This window comes from Natator depressus, chromosome 11 (genome assembly GCF_965152275.1).
Source record: "Natator depressus isolate rNatDep1 chromosome 11, rNatDep2.hap1, whole genome shotgun sequence".
Lineage (NCBI taxonomy): Eukaryota > Metazoa > Chordata > Testudines > Cheloniidae > Natator > Natator depressus.
Genome location: NC_134244.1, coordinates 17,475,364 through 17,499,356, shown reverse-complemented (window position 1 = coordinate 17,499,356; position 23,993 = coordinate 17,475,364). Strand labels below are relative to the sequence as shown.

The window sequence follows — 23,993 nt, the reverse complement described above, 5'->3', positions numbered from 1 at the left end:
TCCATGAACCAGCATTTGAAATGTGGGCTTGAGAGGGAAAGTCTTTTGAGAACATGTCTAATATTTGATCAAATGTATATTTCTCTAGATCAGAGTAAATTTGGATGATTCAATGAACAGGGAATATGTAGCCACTAGGTCATTAAAAAGCACTACTATTGCATTATCTGTGAATTAAGCAGGTGTTCTTCCTTTCAATCTCTGGTACAAAGCCCTGTGTCATACCACAATTTTAAAAAGGGTCTTCTCCATGATTTTAAACTAGTTAGGTCGGTATTGTGGATAACTGGCAGATAGAAAAAGGAGGCATTTTATTGGCTACATCTTATTGTATGACCTAAGAGATCACAGAATGCAGTGAGATAATCCATTCTCCTATTGAGATATACATTAAAGGGGACAGCTCTCTGAAAAGCAAGACACACAATAGGAGACTGTAAAAATAAATTCAGTGACCGCACTAAATAGGTAATGGGTTAAAGATTACAAATGTACCAAACTACACAGATCCTATACAGTACATAAACATGAACTCTTTAAACAACATTAGTCTGATGAAGAAGACTAGAATGCTTACGTATTGGCTAAAGGGGGTAAGGAAAAACAGTTCAGTGCTTGTTTAATATTAATATTATTTGTCTCAAAGTACCACTTAAATCACATTTAAACTAACAACATTACAGTGGATACCTTTTGAAAAGTTAGCACCTATTCAAAAGATGGTACTATTGTATCAGTGTTCCTTCGTGTACTGTATATAGAGGAAATATCTCACAAACTGATAAAAAATTGCTACCGGGTTAGTCATTTACTTAAGTGCAACTACTGTATCAGATTAAGAAATTAATATCTCTCTTTAAACCAACAAGAAATTTTTACAGTAAATTATACTTGTTTTGATGGAGCGTTTTCTAAATTAATTTTACTTATTTTAACAAAGCACAGCTTGATGTTCTGTAGTACATAAGAAATATGAGGCAGTGGCTATGATCATTACACAATACATGCAAAGCAAATATTAATTTCTAAAAGACTGTAGATCTTGTCCAGCACTCCTCACTCAGGGAAGGCTGATGGCAGTGTCAACTGGAGTTTTGCCTGAATAAGGAGTGAAGTATTTAAGTCATTAGGAAAGGGATTTTGAGCTTTCTCTGTACAAAATATTTTCCATATCATCAAATTGCTCTGTATGTATACTATACAATCCCAGTTTAAAATGTTAAATTTGACAGAAAGAGCTTAAGAACACTATGTAATTGTTCCATATGTTCACAATTCTAAAACTAAAGAAATTAGCCAGTGCTTAATCTAAAAATATTTTAAGAAAATTGTATAATGAATTAGGTTGGGGTTTTTTTGCACAGATGTATGGCTGTCTTAATAACAAGACTGCCTGAACCATGAATTGATTCATTTCTGAAATTAAAAAATAGAGGCCTTGAGCAAAATATATTCCTTAGATTTATTTGGCGGAATAAAGATCATAAATGTTCCCTACTCAGTTGAAAGAAGAAAACTCCAGCCGGGAAGAGTGTGGAAGGTCTACTTGACATATGGATGTCTGTTAAATGTAAAATGTATGAACAGCCCAGAGTGAATGCTCCCCATTTATATGCTGAGAAATGAAATGTATAATCTTGGAATGGTTCACTATTTATTTTACATTTTTATAAAAATGAACTTTTTGTGTATTCAGATGGGCTTCTTTCTTTAGTTGGTATTTAGGGTTAGAAGAATTTGGGAATTCATTTTACCTGATCCCATCTGTTTAAGGCAGATGGTTATTGTCTGGGTCTCCTGAACTATGCACTGTGGTTCAGTTGGAGGGCACTAGGCACAGCATGTATATATATACAACTGTATCACTGCATGGGTGAAATGTAGGTCTACAAAGAGGAATGTCCCCTTTGGAAAAATATTGGAGCACATGCTAATCTGAAAATCTGTCTCAGCTTTGGGTTCTGGTACTGAATCAGGTCATTAACGACAATTTACAATGCATGTAGATGCTGCATTACATGTTGAGCTTGTGAGGCTTCTGTCAGGTTAGCAAGCTCTTTTTTAAAAAATAAAATGCTCTCCAAACTTATTTCAAGGCAAGTGAAAATTAAATACAAAATAGCACATAGAAATGTTTGTTTCTCCATTCTCACTAATGGCTATCTTTTGCCATACTTTTTTTATGCTGAACTGTACTTTACTCCTCAAATAGTCCCATTGATCAAGGAACAGTGAGTGACAGGACCTGACCCAAGATCTTGAATAATTATGTAGTCTAAGCCTCAGATAAAACAAGTGTATCTTTAAATGTACAGGTTTCAGAGTAGCAGCTGTGTTAGTCTGTATTCGCAAAAAGAAAAGGAGTACTTGTGGCACCTTCGAGACTAACCAATTTATTTGAGCATAAGCCTTCGTGAGCTACAGATGAAGTGAGCTACCGATGAAGTGAGCTGTAGCTCACGAAAGCTTATGCTCAAATAAATTGGTTAGTCTCTAAGGTGCCACAAGTATTCCTTTTCTTTAAACGTACATACTCTCTCTTACATATAAAGCATGTGGGATGGATTCTGGTCTCAGTTATGCTGGTGTAAATCTGAATAATTCCATTAAACCCAGTGGAATTACCCTAGATTTATAAGTGTAAAAGAATCAGAATCTGGACCTATATAAACAGCCTATTATATTGTAGTATAGTATAGAAATATGTGTGGCAGATAGGCTAAGTCTGTGGAAACTTCAGTGACAGGTTTATCTCAAGTGGCTTTTTTTTTTCTTTCTTGTCATGTGGGGAGAGAATACATAAAAGTGAGAATAGGATTGCAGAAAAGCATGTGTATTGTCTACCATGAACTTAGATGTGTTATTGTCTTTGGAATTCTTTGAGGAAATATCCTAAATTAGTCATTTTACTCAAGTAACTTATGAAATAAGTTGGAGAGCCCAGTGCAGCCCAGTTTTTCCTCTGCAAGCTATAAGTCATTAACACTAATTCAATAGGATCTACAAGGCCGCCTTTCTGGTCACCATCAAATTTTGCACCGCCTCATGGCACCCTTTGTCACCATTTCAGAAGGAGGCCAATGACTGAACGAGCATGGAGGGAGAATAATTCAATCATCTCTAGGAGGAGAAGGACCCAGAAAGCCCTTCCAAGGCTATATTGAATCACACTCTCTGAGCTATGTGGAGAAGCTAGCACTGCTGCTACCAGGCCATTGGGTAGACAGGACTTTGATCTACCAATCTCTCCCTGCAAACTGGCTTCATTTATAGAAGATAAATTCAATAACCTAGCTTAGCATATCTGTTTGATTTTATATTGCACCAGCATTGATAAAGTTTGTTCCATCATTATTATTGATTATCATTTACATTAAAGTAGCACCTAGAGATCACATCTGAGATCAGGATCCCATTGTGCTAGGCCATGTTCATACTTACAGAGAGAGACAGTGTATGTACCCTGGCCCCAAAGATCTCACAAGCTAGATAGGCAAAGGGCAGGAGGAAGGGAATAGTAGTATGCCTATTTTACAGATGAGCAACTAAGTCATATAAAGAGAATATGTGACCGAATTCATACAGAAAATCTGTGGCTAAATCAAGAATTGAACTCAGAACTCCTGGGTTTCAGTCCAGTGCTTTAACCTCAAGAACATCCCTTCCTTCAAGTCACAGTGTTGTGCCCTGTCTGCCTCATCTTAGAGGATGTGGTTAGTTATCAGCTAAACTGATAATATGTAGCACTTTTAAATTTTCTAGACCTAAGGGTATGTTTATACTTCATTTTACAACACACAGCAGGAAATCTCAGAGCCCAGATCTACAGACTAGGGCTCACACTACAGTGCTAAAAACAGTGGTGTATGTAGACATTGCACCTTGAGCTGGGTCATGGGTTCTGAAGACTACCCTGTGCTCAGGCTTCAGAGCCTGAGCTCCAGCTCAAGCCTGAATGTCTACACTGCCATAGTGCTAGCCTGCAGGGATTTCCCAACACCCCCCACACCCAGTGGTCAACCAGTTACATACAGTATTGCCAATTTAGTTGTTGGTTGGAAATTTGAATAGAAACTGAAACATTAGTACACACTTTGAAAGCATATACAGCAGTGGTTGGCAACTTGCGGCCCGCAGGCCACACACGGCCCATCAGGGTAATCCACTGGCGGGCCACAAGACATTTTGTTTACATTGACGGTCTGCATTATGGCCGCCCACAGCTCCCAGTGGCCGCGGTTTGCCATTTCCGGCCAATGGAAGCTGTGGGAAGCGGCACGGGCTGGCCACAGCTTCCTGCAGCTTCCATTGGCTGGGAATGGTGAACCGCAGCCACTGGGAGCTGCGGGTGGCTGTGCCTGTGGATGGTCAATGTAAACAAACTGTCTCATGGCCTGCCAGTGGATTAGCATAATGGGCCGCATCCACCACTGATATACAGCATATGATAAAATACGTGTACCTGAGAAAGCATAATGTGTTTGAAAAGTATGAACAAAGACTAGCTTTCTCATACAGCTGTTGTTTATGACAATGTCAGTGCATTTGTTTCAGCTACATTGTCCAACCTAATAATTTCAAATTACGATTTGTAAGCAAGGTCTGAATGAGCTCTCCCCTGATAGCTAGTGATGAGCCAGGGGGTAGGTGGAAAGGCTTCAGGACCTGACTGTATTTACATGAACACACCTACTCTTCCTACGTATCCGGCAGACAGAGCTGTGTTGTCTAAGTGATCAATTTTGGCTGGTGCCAGGTTACAAATCACTTTAGTATTGAATGCTGGGGTAATCAAATGTTATCCTTATTTCAGAACTGTGCTTAGCCTGCCTGAATGGCGGGGGGGTGGGTGTCTCCCTCAGTGCTTAATTTGTGCTACGACTTGCCAGAGCTGAGCCCTGGGACCTCTGGGCTTGCCACATCAGTTATGAAAGTAACAAATTTGCTTGAGTTCCTGTACCTCTTTCATTACAAAATAAGCACCCTCAACTGAACTCACCTCACTAAGCAGGGGGGTTGGATGCCAGATCCCAGTGGGGAGAGAGAGGGTGGGGCACAGGTGTTTTGGTTGGTGGTGTGGGCTCTGCCTAAGAGTCACAGGCACTATTTGATCTGCCTCTCTCCCCTGTTTAAAGATAGAGCTGATTAGGCTCTGTAGGGAGTCTTTTGGTTTAAGTGACCACTAGAGCTGAACTCACTGATAATCAGGTCTAAGTACTTAGACCTGCTGTGGGACAGTGTTTCTGTTGAAGAAACTGCCCAGCCAGCAGTAGCAGTGAGGTTCCTCACTGAGAGCTGGGTGGAACCTCAAGAGACCAACTTGCAGAGGTCACAGTGGCAGGTGGTAGCAGGAGGTGATGGTGCAGGGCCATTGGGGACAGAGCAGTGGAGTAAATGGTGGGACGACAAACAACATCGGCCAGAGTGAGCAGCCAGAGCAAGTGGTGAGCAGCCAGAGTGAGTGGTTGGAGGAACGAGCAAGATGCCTTCTTCCTTGCCCCTCCCCACCTCCCGCAGCTCCCAACTATGAGTACAGTGTGGTGGAGGGAGAAGGGAGGGACATGTCAAAGGAGCATTTGTTTGTTGGATTATATTTTAGTGACTTTGCTCCAGAATGCTAGATTTGTGATTGGGAAACTTATATAAATGTACGTTTCCTAGGGGGCTAACATTTTAAAAATGCATTATTTGCCAGTGTTGTTATCTCACATTGCCACTAGTTCAAGAGGTTGTTATCTTGGGGAGTTTCTGTACTAAACTTTTTTATTATTATAATTCATTTTTATGTAAGAACAGCCATATTGGGTTAGACCAGTGGTCCATCTACCCCAGTATCCTGTCTTCTGAATGAGGTAAATGCCAGGTGCTCCAGAGGAAATGAACAGAACAGGCAATCATTGAGCGATCCATCCCCTGTCGCCCATTCCCAGCTTCTGGTGAACAGAGCATGGTGTTGCATCCCTGCTCATCCTAATAGCCATTGATGGACCTATCCTCCATGAACTTATCTAGTTCTTTTTTGAACCCTGTTATAATTTTGGCCTGCACAACATCCCTGGCAAAAAGTTCCACAGGTTGACTGTACATTGTGTGAAGAAATACTTCCTTTTGTTTGTTTTAAACCTGCTGCCTATTAATATCATTGGGTGACCCCTGGTTCTTGTGTTAAGTGAAGGGGTAAATAACACTTCCTCATTAACTTTCTCCACATCAGTCAAGATTTTATAGGCCTCTATCATATCCCTTCTTAGTCGTCTCTTTTCCAAGCTGAAAAGTCTCAGTCTTTTTAATCCCTACCCCTAATCATTGTTGTTGCCCTTCTCTGTACCTTTTCCAATTCCAATATATCTTTTTTGATATGGGGTGACCAGAACTGAACACAGTATTCAAGATGTGGGCATATCATGGATTTACATAGTAAAAGTGGAGGAGCTTGATTTGCCAGACTGATCAGCCAAGCCAATACTGACAACCTACATGAAAAGGCTTCAAAACACCATGCCTCTGGACAGCATCAACATGCAGAAAGTCTTATAAGCCAGTCACTGTCAAAGCAAATTTTAGAAGTACTTAATGAGGCTGTTAAGAATGCTGGAGATATAACTCAGTTTATGTGAACCAACATGGCTGTCGCATCATACTTTCTGTTTAAGCAAGAGATACCACACACTACAAACCGGAGGCCAATGTTAAGTGCATTGTCACTTGTTAATCCTGAAGTTGGACACTGATCCCAAACAAGACTGGCAAACGCTCACTATCTTTCTGCAAGAAACTCAACTAACTGGCTAGAAGCATGTGGCGCAACAGTGAAAGACTCAGCAGTCGAGAACGCAAAGAACTCTCTCACCACATTCAAAAAATGTGCATGCATGGCTGATGAATGTACTAGTGCAAATAGACATCAAGTATTAAGTCACTGAGTATGTTGTTTTGATGTCCGTGGTAGGCCACTAAATGTCCGTGGTAGGCCAGCATTCTAGATGTTCAGGTTATAGAAGACACATCAGATGCATCTGTGATATCTTAGAAGAGTTAAATGCTTGAAAATTGAACCCCAAACAGATGGCCACTTGTGCATTTGATGGAGCTGCAAACTTCTCTGGAAGACATAGTGGTGTACAAGCTTTCCTCAGAGAAAAGTGTAACCTTATCTCTCCTAAACACACTGCAGAGACCATTTACTCCAACTAGCACTAATATGAGCTGCAGAATCTTCAAAAGACATTTAAAAACCGATAAATTGAATGGCTTTGTCATACTCTCTTTTCAGCAAGAGTCCAAAAGGACTGAATGTCTTGAAAACAAACAGAAGATACACTGGGACTGAAGTTCAAATTAGTCCAACCTGGGAAAACTTGCTAGCTTTCTCATGAGTGATCTTTGGCTGTTGTCTCAAAATTACTGCACCATTATTACTGGCTTTAGAAAATATCTACGGAGATAGGACAGATCTAAGTAGTGCAGCTGGTTGACTACTTTTGCTACAAAGTTCAGAGAAGACTATTGCCATTCTCTCTCTTGTTAGTCTACCGTTAAAACCACTTGGGTCATTAAACAATGCCATCCAAAAATCTGCTATAACAGTAGTAGATCTTTGTCCAGCAATAGAAGCTACCCTTGGATCAATCAGAGAGATATCCATTGAAAACGTACTGGAAGAAGCAAAGACTTCAACCCAGAGGTTGACAAATGAAGGCACTTATACTGAATCCTTAAGTGGAGAGGACAAGAAGTGTTTGTTAAGCCAGCTGAAAAAGTACACAGACTTGATTCTTATAAATCTACAATAGCGATTTCTGGATTCTACTCAACCACTACGTCTTATAGAACACCTACAGTTGAGTAGAATGAGGCACTACCAGCAATGGAGCTGCTATGTGATCAGGACAGAGTAGAGAATTTTGAATACAGAGTGGAATATCCTACCACAAACGAATGAAGATTTAACTTCAATTTCTTTATCATCACTCGTGGTTCGACCCGATCTTTGTTCTGTGTTTCCTAGGATGAAAGAAATAGGAATTCATCTATTGCTACCCCCAGTCACAGCAGGTACAGTTGAGTGTTTTTTCCTCATTGAATAGAATTTTGTGCTCTGAAAGAAGTCATCTTCTGCCTGATCATGAACATACCATGAAGGACTGGGAGTAACAGACACACAAGAAGCCACCAAATATGAATGCACTGCATTCGAGAAGTTCATTAACAGAGTTGTGCAAAATTATAACAAGAAACCATGAAGGATGTAGTGTACCAATGTACTTCATAGTAGCCTTGAGTAGCCAACTTTAATTTGTGTGATGAGTTAAAAACATAAGTTAAATCTAATAAAATGGTCGTAAAACATTTTTCAGTTTTTACTGTGGAGCCATACAACCTACCTTCACCCACACAGTCTCACCCCCTTGGCTCTCACCGCCTCTGTAAATCTGAACACCCCCACTAATTTCAATTCCTGGGGGAAACACTGCTAGCCTGAATCTGTAACCTGGACTCTGAGAGTCTCTGCAACAGGTTTTAAAACACAATATAGCCATACCCTAAGGTATGTCTACACTGCAATTGAACACCTGCGGCTGGCCCATGTCAGCTGAGCCAGACTTGTGGTGCTGAGGCTATGAGGCTGTAAAATTGTGATTTAGATGTTTGGGCTCAGGCTGGAGCCCGAGCTCTGGGACTCTGAGAGGGGGCAGAATCCCAGAGCCCAGGCTGAACCTGAATGTCTACGTTGCAATTTTGGAGCTCTAAAGCCCAAGCCAGCTGACAAGGGCCAGCTGTGAGTGTTTAATTAAAGTGTAGACATACCCTCTGATCTGTTGCTAGCTTCATCCAGGCCACTCATCTGGTGTCTTGTTTAGCTTCGCTGCTGGGTGTAATGGGGGATAGGAGAATTTGGGGATAGGAGAACTTGGCTGAGGATGATTTAAGATCATTATCCTATTCTGGATACAAGTTTCCTTTAATTCTGAAGAATTTGGCTGACTTCCTGCCTCCACATGTTAAATATTTAGACCCAAGATACATTTTCTATAAGTTGTGTGTGTTGTATGAGACCTTTTTATGTTAAGGAATGATATTTGTCATGACTGTGCTTAATATTAAAATGGTGTTGTCATGCATGTGGCAACTCATATCAGGGTATATGGTCCATTTGCTAGTCAAGTTTTTAAAATCAGGAATAAATTCCAACAGATTCTGCTTCGGGGGAAAAATTCATGGACTGATAGTGCAAACCTGTGTAAACATTCTTGAAATTGATCCCACAAGGGGCAAGGTTTCAATTATAAAGCCGTATTCATCAGGGTGTTAACAACATGAGCAACTTTTTTTCTGTTTGATTCACCTTGGTCCTGAATTTGCAAACCTTTGCTCATGTGAACAGGGGTGCTGGATCAATTTTTATAGTGGGGGTGCTGAAAACCATTGAACCAAACTGTAAACCCCGTATATAATGGAAACCACAGACTCATGCTAGCTCAGCTCCAGCTGGCATGCCAAAAATAGCAGTGTGGACATTGCAGTTCCTGAGTCCAAGCCCATCCAGCCACTTGGGTCCAAGCTCAGGTGGCTAGCCTGAGCTGCTGCCAGTGTCATAATGTTCACATTGCTATTTTTAGCATGTTAGCTCAAGCCGAGCCAGCACAAGTCTATCTACCAGGGCTAGGAATCACACCTCCCAGCTGCAATGCAGACATATCCTAATAAGTCCCTGCTCATGCAATGCAAGATTGTCCTAAGTGCTTCTAAGGTAAATTAAATCTGTGTAGTGAGGTCCCGCATAGACTTGATGGATTCCACTCTGGGTGGCTAGGGAGGGGAGATCTCCCAACACATGCCCTCTGAGGCTATATCCACACTGCAAATGGGGATGTAATTTGCACCTTGTGTAGAAATATCCACCATGCCTGCTCACTAAAAATAGCAGTGAGGATGTGGAGGCATGCGGCACATCCCAGGCAATGCAAATACATACCCAGGAGGCGAGGCATGCTTGTAAAGTTTGTGCCAAAGCCAGTGTTGTTGGGTCCTCACTGCTATTTTTAGCAAGCTAGCATGGGTATGTCTACATGAACTGCAAATTGCTCCCCAGGTTCAGATGTAGTCTGAGAACCAGATCCATTAACAAAGTTTCAAGCACTTTGAAACTGTCCTTTCCTTTCCGCAAAGAATACTTCGTTAAAATGCCTGAGTTATTGGCCAAATGCTTCTATTCTAGTAGACATGGACATGCAGAATTTCCCTTCACTTATATTCTCTGAATGTGGATCTTGGCAGGATTTGGGCCATTACTGAGACATTTTTTGAAAATACAATTGGAACCCACTTGTAGGGTCTGCTCCAACTCCCAATAAAATCAATATCAAAACTCCCATTGACTTAAATGGGAGCAGGATAGTGCCTATTGGCTTGATCCAATGTCCACTGAAATAAATAGGAAGATTTCAAATCATTACAATTCTAGTTATATATGGCTTTGTCTACACTGGGAAATTGACCTCCACAGCTATAGCAGAATAAGGTATTCCGCAGTATCTATTCTGGAATAGCTCCCCCTATGGACACTTTATAAAAGTGACTTTTATTCCAGAACAGAGTCTCCACAGTGGGACCTATTCCAAAATAGCTATTATAGAATAGCTCATTCTGCAATAGGTATGCTGGTCAATTCCCTTGTGTAGACAAGTCCATAGTGAACCTGTGTATATGAGGTCTGAACCAAGAGAGTGCTCTGTTCTCCAAGTTCCCACTAAATGAGTGTTAAGGACTTCCTACATATCTCAGGTTCAGACTCAGAGTGAAAATAATTTATTTCCCCAATGACTTCAGTATATGAGATTTCTAATCTACTCCAATATAATTAATTTTTGGAGTTCTAGGAATTAACTGTTAGTAACCTGTGGGCATAATACCTGAAAGTTGAGTAAACGAAAATTCTGTTTCACTCCTGTGTAAGTAGAGTATATAAATCATTGTTAAAAAGGACAAGGAGTGTGTTAAATTTAGTAACTGGGTTTGTTAGTTTTTTCAGACTTTTAATAAAAGAATGTTTCAGCTGCCTCTCCCCCCCCCCCCCCCGTGCAGCCTTTCGTTATGATTAAATAGTCATAGTGATATTATTAATTACAACTGAACTACTTCATTCCTGATCTGGCTGCCTATTGGATTTATTTTCAAAGTATTTCTACTTTGAAAGAGATATGGAATGAGTTGTGGATGATAGTTAGCTGAATTTAGAAACACCAGGCCTGATTCCAATCTCACTGATGCTGATTTCACACTGGGGAAATTTAGGAACATAGTGGTGGGCCACACTGGAACTGACCCATGGTCCATCTAAGTCCAATGTCCTGTCTTCAATGGTGACCTGGTGCTTCAGAGGAAGGAACAAAAATCCCAAACTGGACAATTATTGAATATATCCTTACTAACAGTTGTATCTTTCCATGTGAAATCTTTCTTATTCCTTATATGTTAAACTAGAGTTACTTGGTTTTACATTTAGTCTAAAGGGTTCTGATATATGAGCTTTGCCATCAATGTTCTTAAAAGTGTGCTCTATGATCTACTAAACATTTATGTTAGATAAAAATTGATTCAGGGGCAAGAACCAATTCAAGATGTGGTATATGCACCTATACGCCCTAGAGTCACAAACTCATATACACATGAAACTCAGATAAACTATTAGTCTTGCAAACAGAAGAGGCAGACAAGGAAGAACAGCAGCTCAGTGATCAGGAGCAAAGTAGTTTAATTTGCAGAAAAATATTTTTGAGTTATTGTTGTAAGTTGTAGAAAAATAATGTAGTTCTGTTTTTAGTTATGAAATGTTGTGGTCATAGATTAACAGCCCATTCCTCCTCTACTGACTTCAGTAGATGCAGGATTGGGCTCTAAATAGTTAAACACTTAGCAAAGATTTATTTAGATTGGGTAGTATTGACTAACCACATTTTTATTGTGGATGGCAATACTGTAAGATTATCCAAATACTGGTATGAACTACCGGTATATAGAAGCTTTACTGGAATTTTGGGAAAGCAGGATTGGGCAAATGTAGGCAGAGCTTGGAAAGAAATGCAAACTAAGAAAGTTCCATGCTCTATGACACTGTATTTAACAATCCATAATTTAGAGATAAAGTCAGTGGACTAGTACAGCAGTTCTCTCACACACATCTTGCATACACATCTAAACCTCCAAAAGTAATTGTGCTTTGTAATTTTAATCAATGCAGTTATACAGGAATCTTTTGCTGATACTATAGTTTAAACGAACATATATACTAGCCACCTGACTGTGGGCCGTGTACTATCGGTGCTATGCATACCATAGCTTGAATACCACTAGTTTAGAATATTATAACAAGTATATAGGGGCTTCAAAGGATTAGATTTTTATCAGTAAATGGCAGTAAAAGTCTACTTCACCCCCCCCCCACACACACAAAGTGATGGAAAAATATTTGCATTGATAATAATCAAAATTTACAGATAGGCAAAGTAAGAAAAATGCTGCTCGACTACCTGTTGAGTTTGAGTGAAGGATGTTTACTTTGTATATTTTGATGTGATGTTGACAATTTGTGTGTTAACATTTTATAGAGCTTTAATTTTTTAAATCTGAATTTCTCCTGTTATTGTTTGAGCCCCTGATAATTTCCCAGACCTGTGAAAATTTAAATAAATATTAAAAATCCTTTAAAATAAACATTGATCTTATTTGCTAAAATTATATATAAAAATGTAAAAATCGAATGCTACCAAGATGAGTATATGGTCTTCTGCTGTCACTTACATGCTGAGATGAAACCATATGTGGCAACTACAATGTCAAGGTGAAACTGAAATGCTTATTTTCAAGCAAGGGACATTGGTAACTGTGATAGCATTTTATTGCAGTGATGTTATTTCTATTATATCAAAAGCTTAAGGTGCTTTATGTTCAGTCATTAAAATTGATGGCTATTGACTGAATACAGGGAAAGTTGTTCACTGTGATTCCACTCGCAATTAAGCAACTGCATGACTTCAGTGTGGGTACCTAGGCCTTGACTTCAATGGGACTACTCATGTGCTAACAATTATGTATACGCTTACATGTTCTGCTGAATAGTGGCTGTCTGGGACATTACAGACTAGCAAACACATACAGTAGGTATGTCTCTAAACCAATTAGAATGTAGTAAACTAGAACTTCCTTCCTTATCTTTCTAATGGTCCTTTGCCATTTCCTTTCTGACTTCAAATTTGGGATTACTTTTGTTCAGTTTATACCTACATTTCTGTCCCCTTCATTCTGGTAGCCCTTTCCTCACATTCTGTTACTGCTTCATTAACTTTTGCTTGCATCATAGCTTTCTTCATCTTAGTATATCCAAAAAAGGATTTCTTTCTAATTTGTAAGGAAAGCAGGCTTTACCAAAATACCAAAACCGTGAGTTCCATTGTGATGATATATGAGATACTGACTGCTAAGCTCACCAAACCAGGGGTTTGGCTAGAACAGCTTCCCTGTCTCATTGTGTTTGATCATCTTAATTAATTAGCCTCTTACAGTTTGTATGGCAACTTCCACCTTCTCTGTATGTGTATGTATATATATATATATCTTCGTACTATATGTTCCATTCTATGCATCCGATGAAGTAGGCTGTAGCCCACGAAAGCTTATGCTCTAATAAATTTGTTAGTCTCTAAGGTGCCACAAGTACCGTTCTTTTTGCCTCTCTAGTTGTTTTCTGATTATATCTCGAGCTCCATCAGTTCTCCCTGTTTTGTGACACCTAACACTTTAGCTAATTAAACTGTAGAAAATCTACCCCACTTCTCCTGCTTTCCCTACAATCAGTCTTTCTCCCTGAAATTTGATCATTGTGCCTTTTGTACTGCGATATACCACATCTACCTAAAATAACTTTTAGAATTTATTCATAAAGGTTGGAGTTTTAAACATATATTGTAGTTGTCTGCGTATTACAATAGTTTAAAGTTTTTTTGTTGTCTAAATTTTGTAAGGGAGTAACTCATCCATCCAGTAGTGTGACTGGCACAGATCCCATCTGGCATAACTGTAACCATTTATCACTTTTCTGATAAATAATTCCAGCAGAATGGGCCAAGACCTTTCTACCTGGGTGAGTGTTTGCCAACTTTTCAGGATATTTTGAAAGGCATCTATTTATTCATTATATATTTCTGAATATTTAAGTCTACATTTTTTTATTCTTTGCGCTTGTATAGTCACAAAGTAGTTTAACAAAACAACCAAACTGACAAACTGTGTAGCTCTCTTGTTTAAGAAGTACAGAAGCACAATAGTTTGCACCATCGATTTCCCCCTTTAAGCCTGAAAATACTGAACTTGTTTTATATTCTTTATTAAGAAAATATTGGCTGTGCAAGTGTATTTCGAGTGGAGTAGTGTAATATACTAAAGTGCTTCTTCAAAGAAATTACATGTTCCCCAACTTTAACACTGTAGTCAAAGTCACCTATTAAAGCCTTGACTACCCAAACAAAACACACTGATTTAAAAAAAAAGTGCACTGACTTGAAGCTAGTTCTGAGTGTCACTGATCTGTTGACAGTTTTAATGTGCAACTTGCCACTTACAACACTTTTTGTTTTCTCCGAGGGGAGGGAGGTGGCACATCGCACGCTGGCCTGCTTGTTCAGGGCTAACTGATAACCAGGTTAAGGTAACTGCGTGTTTAGTTTATTAGCAGCAAGCGTTTGGCCAGGGGGGGCAAGGGTGGGCTCCCTTGTCGTACACCGGGGGATGGGCAGGGCTCACAGCTCTCCCGGAGCCTGCCTCTCCAAGTGTCTTGCCTTTCAGGCACCCAGTTCGCAGCAGACAATAGAAGCCCGCACTCTTCCCTGCCTCCCTCCCCTACCCAGGCTCGCCTAACCCCTGCTGCAGGCGCGGATTTGTCAGAGCCATTCAGTTGAGACTGATTATGATTGCAGCAGATGGGCTGGATTTGACAGCCCCGATCCGAAGCAGTTCCGCGGGGGCCGGGGGAATTAGCAGGCCCCGGCCGCGCCGCGGGATCGCACACAGCGCCCCGGCCGCGCGCGCGCTACTCTCCCCGCGGAGCCTCGCGCCGGCCCCCCGCCGCGGCCCGGCCCTGCCCGCCCCGGGCACATGCGGCGCGTCCCGCCGCCCCGCCGGGGAGCCAGCAGGGAAGGAGCCGCGGGAGCGCAACCGAGCGGGCGAGGCGCGGGGCTCCCCGGCAGCGGCGGGGGAGAGCGGCTCGGGGCCGCGCGGGCGGGCCATGGAAAGTTTATCGGCTCGGGGGACCCCGGCCGGCTCCTCGCCCCTGTAAGGTGGTAGCGTCCCCGCCCCGCTTCAGCATGTGCCGCCGCAGGCCAGGTAAGGAGCCGAGCCCCCCACCCCTCCGCCGCCGCCGCCGCCGCCGCCGCCCTCGCCCTGTCTCCTCACCTGCTCCCCGCCCCTGGCCCCGCGCCCGGCTCTGCGGGCGGCCCGTGCGCGCTCCGGGGGCCACGCGCAGGGACAGGAGCAACCGCGGCGCGCGGCGCAGCAGCCCCGGTCCCCGCGCGGGGCGGGGCGGGGCGGGGCAGGGCAGGGCGGGCGGGCAGCTGCTGCCGCCTCGCGGGCTGGGGGAGGGGGTCAAGAGGCCTGTGGGGGGGGGGGGCTTGGGTCCGGCTGGGGAGGCGTGTTTGTGCCGTGAAGGGGACACCTGCTCCTCTCTTGTCTCCGCGGCTGCCCCTGTGACAGGTCTTGCTTCTGCTGCCCCTTCTTCCCCTGTCTCTCGTGCTGCCAATTCCCTGCAGCCCCAGGCTCCCTGTCCCTTCTGATGCTGCCGCGGCCTCCTTCCCCTGCTGCTCTCCTTGCCCCGGCCCTTGGCTCCTTCGCCCGTCTTGACCCTGCCCCTACTCTGCTGTCCCATCTGCTTCTGCTCCTGCCCCCTCTCCTCCCAGCTCCCTCTCCTGCCGCTGCTCCTCCCTCGGCTGCTGCTGCTGCTGTTGCTCCTGTGTGAGGGAGGAAAGCTGCACAATTGTGTGCCCTGTTGCTACTGGCAACTACATGTACCGAATTGCTACGCATCCATAAGCAGCTTAATTCTGATTGATGGCCCAGAAATATGATATTTTAAAGATGACCAGTGAGAGTGAGAAACCAAAGCTTTCTATGCACCCTGTATATGTGTGTATACATAGATATGTGTGTGCCTGTGTATTTTAGAATGATTAGAATTTTTAATCTTTAAAATTAATCCTGGTGCCTTCCCTCTTGTGATCTGGCTGGTTTATCTAGGCTTTCTGTGTGACTGCTGCAGAGCTTTCATTTCTACCCTTCATTATGTATGCTTCTGTTGATTCAGATAAACGAAGCTTTTCATGTAATTTTACTTCAGTGCCTGATCATTGAAACAGACCTGTCCTACTGACCCAGAATGATTCTTGAAAGCTCTCCGGAAACAATTTGTTAAAGAAATCAATTCGGTGCAGAGAATAGAAATATCTATTTTCCCTTCTTCCATTCCCCCCCCCCCTTCTATAAAAGCTGGTCACTCTCTTACATCTTCCTAAGCAGAGGAGTACGGTACAGGTAACAAACTAAAAGGGAAGAATGCTCTGTATTTTCTGTGTGTGGCTGTGTGCTTAATATGAACAAAAACTGTTCTACCTAATGATCCAAAAATTGTCTGGTTGGCTGAGATTGGAATCACTTCCAATGCTCTGGGTGAGAAACCTGGACTAATCAAATATTTAGTTTAATGTTTATGCTAATTTGTGCTGAGCAGTTCTTTCCTTCCTTGTAAAGTGTTTACAAATACTTTACATAAAGTCTATAAACATTATGTTTCCTTAGGAAAAAATCCTCTGAATCTTGAGTATATGAATTATAAGAGGCTGTGCATTTTTGAGGGATGGGGGTGGGAAGTCTAATGAACGTAATATGCTTAGCATTTTGTCTTGAGCAGCAATATGATAAACAATATGATGTTTGCTTTTTATGCTGTATGCTTTTAATGTTTAATGCTTCATTAGAGTAAATATTTCAACCCTGTTGCTTCAGAGGAGCCAGGTTTTCTCTCTCTTTATATTTTGATTCATTAAGAAGCACCCTAAGTCTTTATTCATGTTGAAGTGAAGAGGTTTAAAAAACAAGCAGACACAAAACTTGGCATAAGTAATCACATCATATATTGATGCAGAGAAACTAATTCAGAAGGAAATGAACTAGAGCTACACTTAGTTCATATTCAAATACACCAGGACAGGAGAATGTAAAATAAACTGAAAAATAAAGTGTGAAATCATGAATTGCTGTTCATCATATTCCAAAAAACCTTTCAGTTGTATTAGACCTATCATCCAATATGTGAGTTGCTCCTGAAGTGAAAGTTTTCCTGAAAACTTAAAGTACATAAAGTAAGAAATTGACCTTGCAGCTTGCTTTAAGAATCATCCACTTGAATCAAACATAGTTTAAAACAACTTTCTGAGGGAGGCCTCACAGTTGACACATTGTTGCTAACTTCATATTCTACTTTCAGCATGTATTTTAGGTAATCCTTTTGTTCTCATAACTGTATGTAATACTTATGGGCTAATTGTTGAAATGGTTTAAAGCCTAGACATTGTAGACGTGTGCTTTAAAAAAAATGATATTCAAGATAAAACCATTGTTTATCATTGTAAAATTTGCTAAGTTGTTAACAAGCGAGGTAACATTTCATAGGCAAGTGATTTACATCTGAGGGATTGACTGTATACGTTTCTGGATTGCAGATAAGCTATGTAAGTAAACAAAAGTGCAGTGATCTGTTATTCTGCATGACTGTGGAGATATCACGGGACCTTTTCACAAGTTAATATAACAAGGCATCGTGGGAACTGTTTGATCTGCAGGACTTTTGCTTGGCAGTAGTTTACTTAAGGTTATTACACTTTGTTTGGAGACTTGTATTTGCTAGCCATTATTGCATTTTTAGTTCCAGGCTTCCCAGAGTTACAGGTTAGTAGGTCAATAAAATTTACTTTGAGATGTCAGAGCTGACAAGTTCTGTTTTTAAATGTAGTTGGGAATATACCATCTAATATTCAAAACTTGTAGGATTATTTTAGTAGAAGTTTTAATGCAGGTGATAATGATGTAACAATGAAATCAAAACATTTCTTCTGACCTGAGTATCTAGACTGCTGTCCTTATTTTCCTTGGTTAATTGAGAAAACAAATTACAGAAATTAAATAAATTTCCTACTATTAGCTTTTGGATCAAGTGCACAGAACTTCTAATCTAGTCATTGAGCTAGAATCTGATCTCAGTTCTATCAATGTAAATCTGGAGTAACTCTACTGGAGTTTTACTTCCTTTGCCTCCATTGAGGTTTCTCTGGATTGTCTGTGATGGAACTGAGGTCATCATCTGCCCCAGAGATAGACTTTTCTTTTAAAAGGTAACTATTTTGCATGCACTACAGATTGTAAGTGCATGAAAAGCATTGTCCAGCATACCCAGCACTTTATGAAATGTCCCATGAACTTGGAAGACTCAAGATTTTAAAGTAGTTCTAGAATTTGTTTGTGGGCTGTTGGATTTTCAGAGGTGCCTTCGTAAAGTGGTGCACTTCGCTTGCTGTGGGATTGGCTCTGCAGCCCCTACTGAAATACAGTATTGTAGTACTCATTCACTTGACTAGACTCATGAGTTCAAAGATCCTGATTTAGCAAAGCACTTCCAGGACTTGTTTGTACATCATAAAGAAGCAAAAAGGGCATAAACTCCTCTTCTTCCTCTCTGTTCTAGGTCACCTTTTAAATCTGTGCACTCCCTGACTATTCCAACCAAATTAAATGCCTGCCAATTGTTTTCCTTACTTGTCTTTGTTCAGTCTTATAATAATTTTTCTTATATTGTTTGTAATATCCCTTTTGATGGACTCTCAGATCCTGCTGGCCTTTCTTGTTCTAATTGGACAATACCTACATTTCTTCAATATGCAAACTTGAATCCCTAAAACCCTTTCAATGGCAGTGCATTCCAGGATTTTATTAAGTAACGTATATTGTTCTGGGCTATTGAAACACACATGATAAACAAATAAATAAATAAAATCACTATACATTTGCTAAGGTGAAACCCTACCAGCCATTATATATGCCACTTCTGTAGTGTACTTTTTATTTATTTATTTATTTATTTTGAAGATGAGCTATGTCACTTAAGGCTTGAATAACAATTCTAGCTTTGCTGTCATCAGCAAATATAGTAAATGTAGGCACAGCTTTGCTCCAGGTCATAATAATCAAACCAATTGAAAAGCAGCATCCACTGATCTTTCTCACTATTTGTGTCTCTGTATTTTCAGCTGCTGCCATATACAATGACCTTTTGCTTATGCCCAGTTGAAATGCCTATGTACGTTAGCCAGTGTCGGAATTAAAAGCCAAACTGTGCTTTGTTAAACAAGTGTGGGCCACACTGACTTCAATAGGGTTCCATGTATGTATGTTTTCTTTTCCGCTTGGTACATCTTGCTTCACTGAAGGCATCCTGGAATGTGACATTGCAAATACCAGAAGTCTCATTACAATTCAGGGTGTTTTTGTCATGTAGAGCTGTATGAATTTTTTTGAATTAATACATTTGTTCACAGAAAAATGCAGTTTTTGCCAACCCAAACTATTCACGAATTTGACACCAATTCACTGAATAGTTCCCCCCCCCCCTCAAGATTTAGGCACCACTCACAAATCAGTGATGGTGACAGGGACCTTTAAACTCTTTGCCCGGTGGTTAGGGTAATCACCCATGATGGGGGACTTGGGTTCAGTTCCCCCCTCTGCTAGATGTGAAAACGAAATTTGAAGTTGAGTCTCCCACATTGTAACAGAGATCCCTAGACATGGGGCAGTGGCATATTCTGGTGTGATTGTAGGAGTGGTGTGTCTCAAACTCTCCTGTTGAAGATGTACTAGTCTATATTAATAGTCATTGGAGCAGGGATTTGCATGTGGGTCTCCCATGGCCCAGGTGAGTGCCCTAACTATCACGCTGTCTGGAGTGGCTCATGAGTGCCAAGCTGAGGGCAGTCTGTCAGGAATGTACACCATCATAGGGCCTAATCACATCAGCCACACTATCAGAGGCTCGTTCACCTGCACATCTGCCAATGTGATATATACCATCATGTGCCAGCAATGCCCCTCTGCCATGTACATTGGTCAAACTGGACAGTCTCTACGTAAAAGAATAAATGGACGCAAATCAGATGTCAAGAATTATAACATTCAAAAAACCAGTCGGAGAACACTTCAGTCTCTCTGGTCACTCTATTACAGACCTAAAAGTTGGAATATTACAACAAAAAGACTTCAAAAACAGACTCCAACGAGAGACTGCTGAATTGGAATTAATTTGCAAACTGGATGCAATTAACTTAGGCTTGAATAAAGACTGGGAGTGGATGGGTCATTACACAAAGTAAAACTAGTTCCCCATGTTTATTCTCTCCCTCCCCCCCCCCCCCCCCACTGTTCCTCAGACTTTCTTGTCAACTGCTGGAAATGGCCCATGTTGATTATCACTACAAAAGGTTTTCTTCCCCCTCCCTCCCCCCGCTGGTATTAGCTCATCTTAAGTGATCACTCTCGTTACAGTGTGTATGATAACACCCATTGTTTCATGTTCTCTGTGTATATAAATCTCCCCACTGTATTTTTCACTGAATGCATCCGATGAAGTGAGCTGTAGCTCACGAAAGCTTATGCTCAAATAAATTTGTTAGTCTCTAAGGTGCCACAAGTCCTCCTTTTCTTTTTGTCAGGAAGTAGTGACCCCAAACAGGTGGTATGTTCTAAAATTAGATTTCACCAACCCAGTAACAAGTGTGTACTCCTAAACTACCACAGCAGCCTTACCAGAGAGTCACAGACAGTGCCCGTGAGCATTCCAGTTTATCTTGCCACTCAGGGAAACTGGACTTGGTGATAGATGGTTTCTATACACCAAAGATCACAATATATTCAGATTGTTCCCAGTCCCAAAGGAACAGCCACTTACCCAGGTTAATTTGTATCTTAGATCTCTCTCCAAAGACAACTCTTGTAGTCAGTCCTATACTAAACTATCTATCTAAGGGCTAGTCTACACTGGCAATGCTAACGCGCTGCCGTGGCAGCGCTTCAACGTGGCTTGTGTGGTCGCGGCAGAGAGCTCTCCCAGCGCTTTAAAAACACCACCTCCATGAGGGGTGTCGCTCCCAGCGCTGGTGCACTGTCTACACTGGCGCTTTAAAGCACTGAAACTTGCTGCGCTCAGGGGTGTGTTTTTTCACACCCGAGTGAGAAAGTTGCAGTGCTGTAAATTGCCAGTGTAGACAAGCGCTAAGGATTTATTAACTAAGAAAATAAATGAGAGAGTTATTACAAGGTTAAAGCAGGCATGCATATATACACAAAGGAGAGAGAGTCTATGGTTTTAAAAGGTGACAGAGTTGTAGTAATCTGTCACCTCTGAATGTCTTTTAGGGATAACCCAGGTTGACCGTGGGGATCTCTGCTTCTGTTTCGTAGTTCTGGCCCTGTGAGAGTCCACAGAGCAAAAGAGATTAAAAGTTTTCTTTCAGAATCTTCCCGTATTCAAGTTGATGGAAGGAGCCTTTTTGCTGGGTGTGTAGGAGCAATTAACAAAGTCTTTGTGATGTCCCACAATGACCCATTTAATTTTGATAGGCCTTCCTGATGGACAGGGGATGGATCTTGGGTTCACAGTTTGAGAGCAAACATATTTTTTGCAGGTAAAAAGCAAAAAATTAAATATTACCTTATAGCAGGTGATAAAGATATTATAAGTGAGATTAATGCATGGAGCAATTTACAAGCATTTTATAAAGTCTAAACTCACAGTTATAAGTCCAATACCCATCTTAACTATACTAACACACAGGTAAAACTGGCTGGTTTCCAGTAATTAATTTGTCACTAATGAATTTGTCAGTGCTCGGCTGAGGCCTAAAGCCTCGGCATGAGCTGGCACCTGCTCTGCCAGTGTCACACTAACCACCAGGCCATAGTGTCATTTCTCTTTGTACTTTCTCTCTCTGACTATTAAAGTATTGTATAGAATATAGGGTTGCCAATTTTGATTGGGACATATTCCTGGAGGTTTCATCACGTGACATAATCTTTAATTAAAGATTAATATTCTGGAGACTTCAGGACAATCGTGGAGGGTTGGCAACTCTGAGGGCAGGTCTACGCTACAGTGGGCATCAACGCTCTGAGATTGATCCACCGGCTGTCGATTTAGCGGGTCCAGTAAAGACCTGCCAAATCGACAACAGATTGCTCTCCAGTTAACCGCGGGACTCCACCACTGATGAGAAGAGTAAGGTAAGTTCACGGGAGATTTTCTCCTGTCGAAACCCCGTGGTGTAGACCCCGTGGTAACTCGACCTAAGGTATGTTGACTCCAGCTACGTTATTCATGTAGCTGGAGTTGCATAGCGTAGGTCGACTTACTGTGGTGGTGTAGACATAGCCTAAGAGAAAGTGGAACAGCTTCAACAGGAGAGACTGAGAAAGCCCAACCTCAATCTACCTTCTAGCCTGGTGGCAAGGGTGCTGTCCTGCACTCTGGGAGATCCAAGGACGACTCCTGAGGGCATACTACACCAAAAAATTAAAAATTCTATACACAATATTTTAAAATTCTGCAAATTTTATTTGTCAAATAAATGTGGAGGCTCAGGCATGGTAGTGGGGAGTACAGGCCACTGGCTTAACAGAGGTGGGAGATCACTGTGCAGCTCCCCCACAGGACATGGACTCAGTGGTGAGGCTGCACCCAACCCTGATACAGCGCAAGGAAAAGACCTGCCCCAGAAACACCCCAGGGCCCTACCTCTCCATGCCAGGTGCACCAGGTGTGGGCAGGCTGGCTCAGCAAGGCAGGATCCAAGTGTGTGCGTGGGATTTGTGGGGAAGGGGGTGGGAAATCCAGGTTGGGTTGAGAGAGTTCTGTGTGGGGCAGTATAGATGCGGGCAGCTCAGTGGGGGATCTGGATGCAGGGGGCTTGTTGAGGGGGTTCTGGGTGCAATGGTAATGGAATTCTGCATGGGGGTTCAGGTGAAGGTGGTTGGGGCTCAGCGGAGGGGTGTGGGGGATAGAGCTCGGCAGAGAGGTCTGGGGGAGTGGGGCTCAGTGGGGTGGGGATCCAAGTGTGCATGGCTAGTTGGGGTAGTCCAGGTGCAGGGGGAATAGGGATCATTGTGTGGGGGTTCTGAGTGTGTGTGTGTGTGTGTGCGGGTGAGGCTCAGCAGGAGGGTCTGGGTATGAGGGGGTCTGGATGCATGGGAGTTGGACAGATGGGGGAGCAGGTCCCTCTACAGGGATCCCTCCCCCTGTAGCTGAGGAGCAATGGGTGCAGGAAGCAGGTGGTGGGCAAGATAGTTTTCAGATATTTCTACAGTTGGGAGAGAAATCTGAGGGGATGGGCCTGGCATGGTCCCAGATGCCATGCAGGGAAAGGGGAATTCCCATCCTCCCCAGCCCAGCTGGGACTAGCAGCTGAGCCCGGTACAAGGTAGAAGCCACTAGCTGGGTCTTCCTCAGTCCCACCCTCTGCCCCACAGTGATTTACCTCTCTGCCAGCTGCCCTGGGCACCTGAAACATGCTGCTGGGGAGGGTCGCATGACCGCTCTTGTGGCTTCTCTTTGCTTCCCCATCAGAAATTTATTTTTCTGCGGGGAAGCAAAGAAATCTGTGGGGGAAATAAATTCTGCACATGTGCAGTGGTGCAGAATTCTCCTAGATGTAAAGTACAAATCCCTTCTCCATATCAAGCAGAGGAGAGAATTAAAGTGGCTGGGTGCCCTAACCACTAAGCTAAAAGCTTATAAAATGGGCATCATGACCTCCTCCTCCTCCTCCTCTCTTTCTCCCTATTTTGTGAATCTAGCCCTTCATTTCCTTTGCTTTTATGTTTAAGAAGTGCCTGGAAACAAATTGAAA

General features: G+C 42.2%; 1 protein-coding gene and 1 long non-coding RNA gene across 13 annotated transcripts in view; one reads left to right on the top strand and one right to left on the bottom strand.

Annotated features, from left to right (window-relative positions):
- Nucleotides 1-15,530, bottom strand: part of LOC141995822 (uncharacterized) — a 33,616-nt gene extending 18,086 nt beyond the window's left edge. The window contains exon 1 of one of the 2 annotated variants that reach the window (XR_012641405.1): nucleotides 15,448-15,530. This is a non-coding gene — a long non-coding RNA (uncharacterized LOC141995822). Of the gene's footprint in view, nucleotides 1-7,929; nucleotides 8,007-15,447 lie in introns of those variants that run through there. The other variant, XR_012641404.1, reaches the window with a different exon arrangement.
- The window catches only part of NCKAP5 (NCK associated protein 5), a 587,437-nt gene that overhangs the window by 223,032 nt on the left and 340,412 nt on the right, over nucleotides 1-23,993 (top strand). Inside the window, exon 1 of one of the 11 annotated variants that reach the window (XM_074967248.1) lies at nucleotides 15,198-15,378. The exons of the other annotated variants lie outside the window; for them this stretch is intronic. The gene's annotated coding sequence lies outside the window, so the exon portion shown is untranslated. Of the gene's footprint in view, nucleotides 1-15,197; nucleotides 15,379-23,993 lie in introns of those variants that run through there. 11 annotated transcript variants of the gene reach the window in all.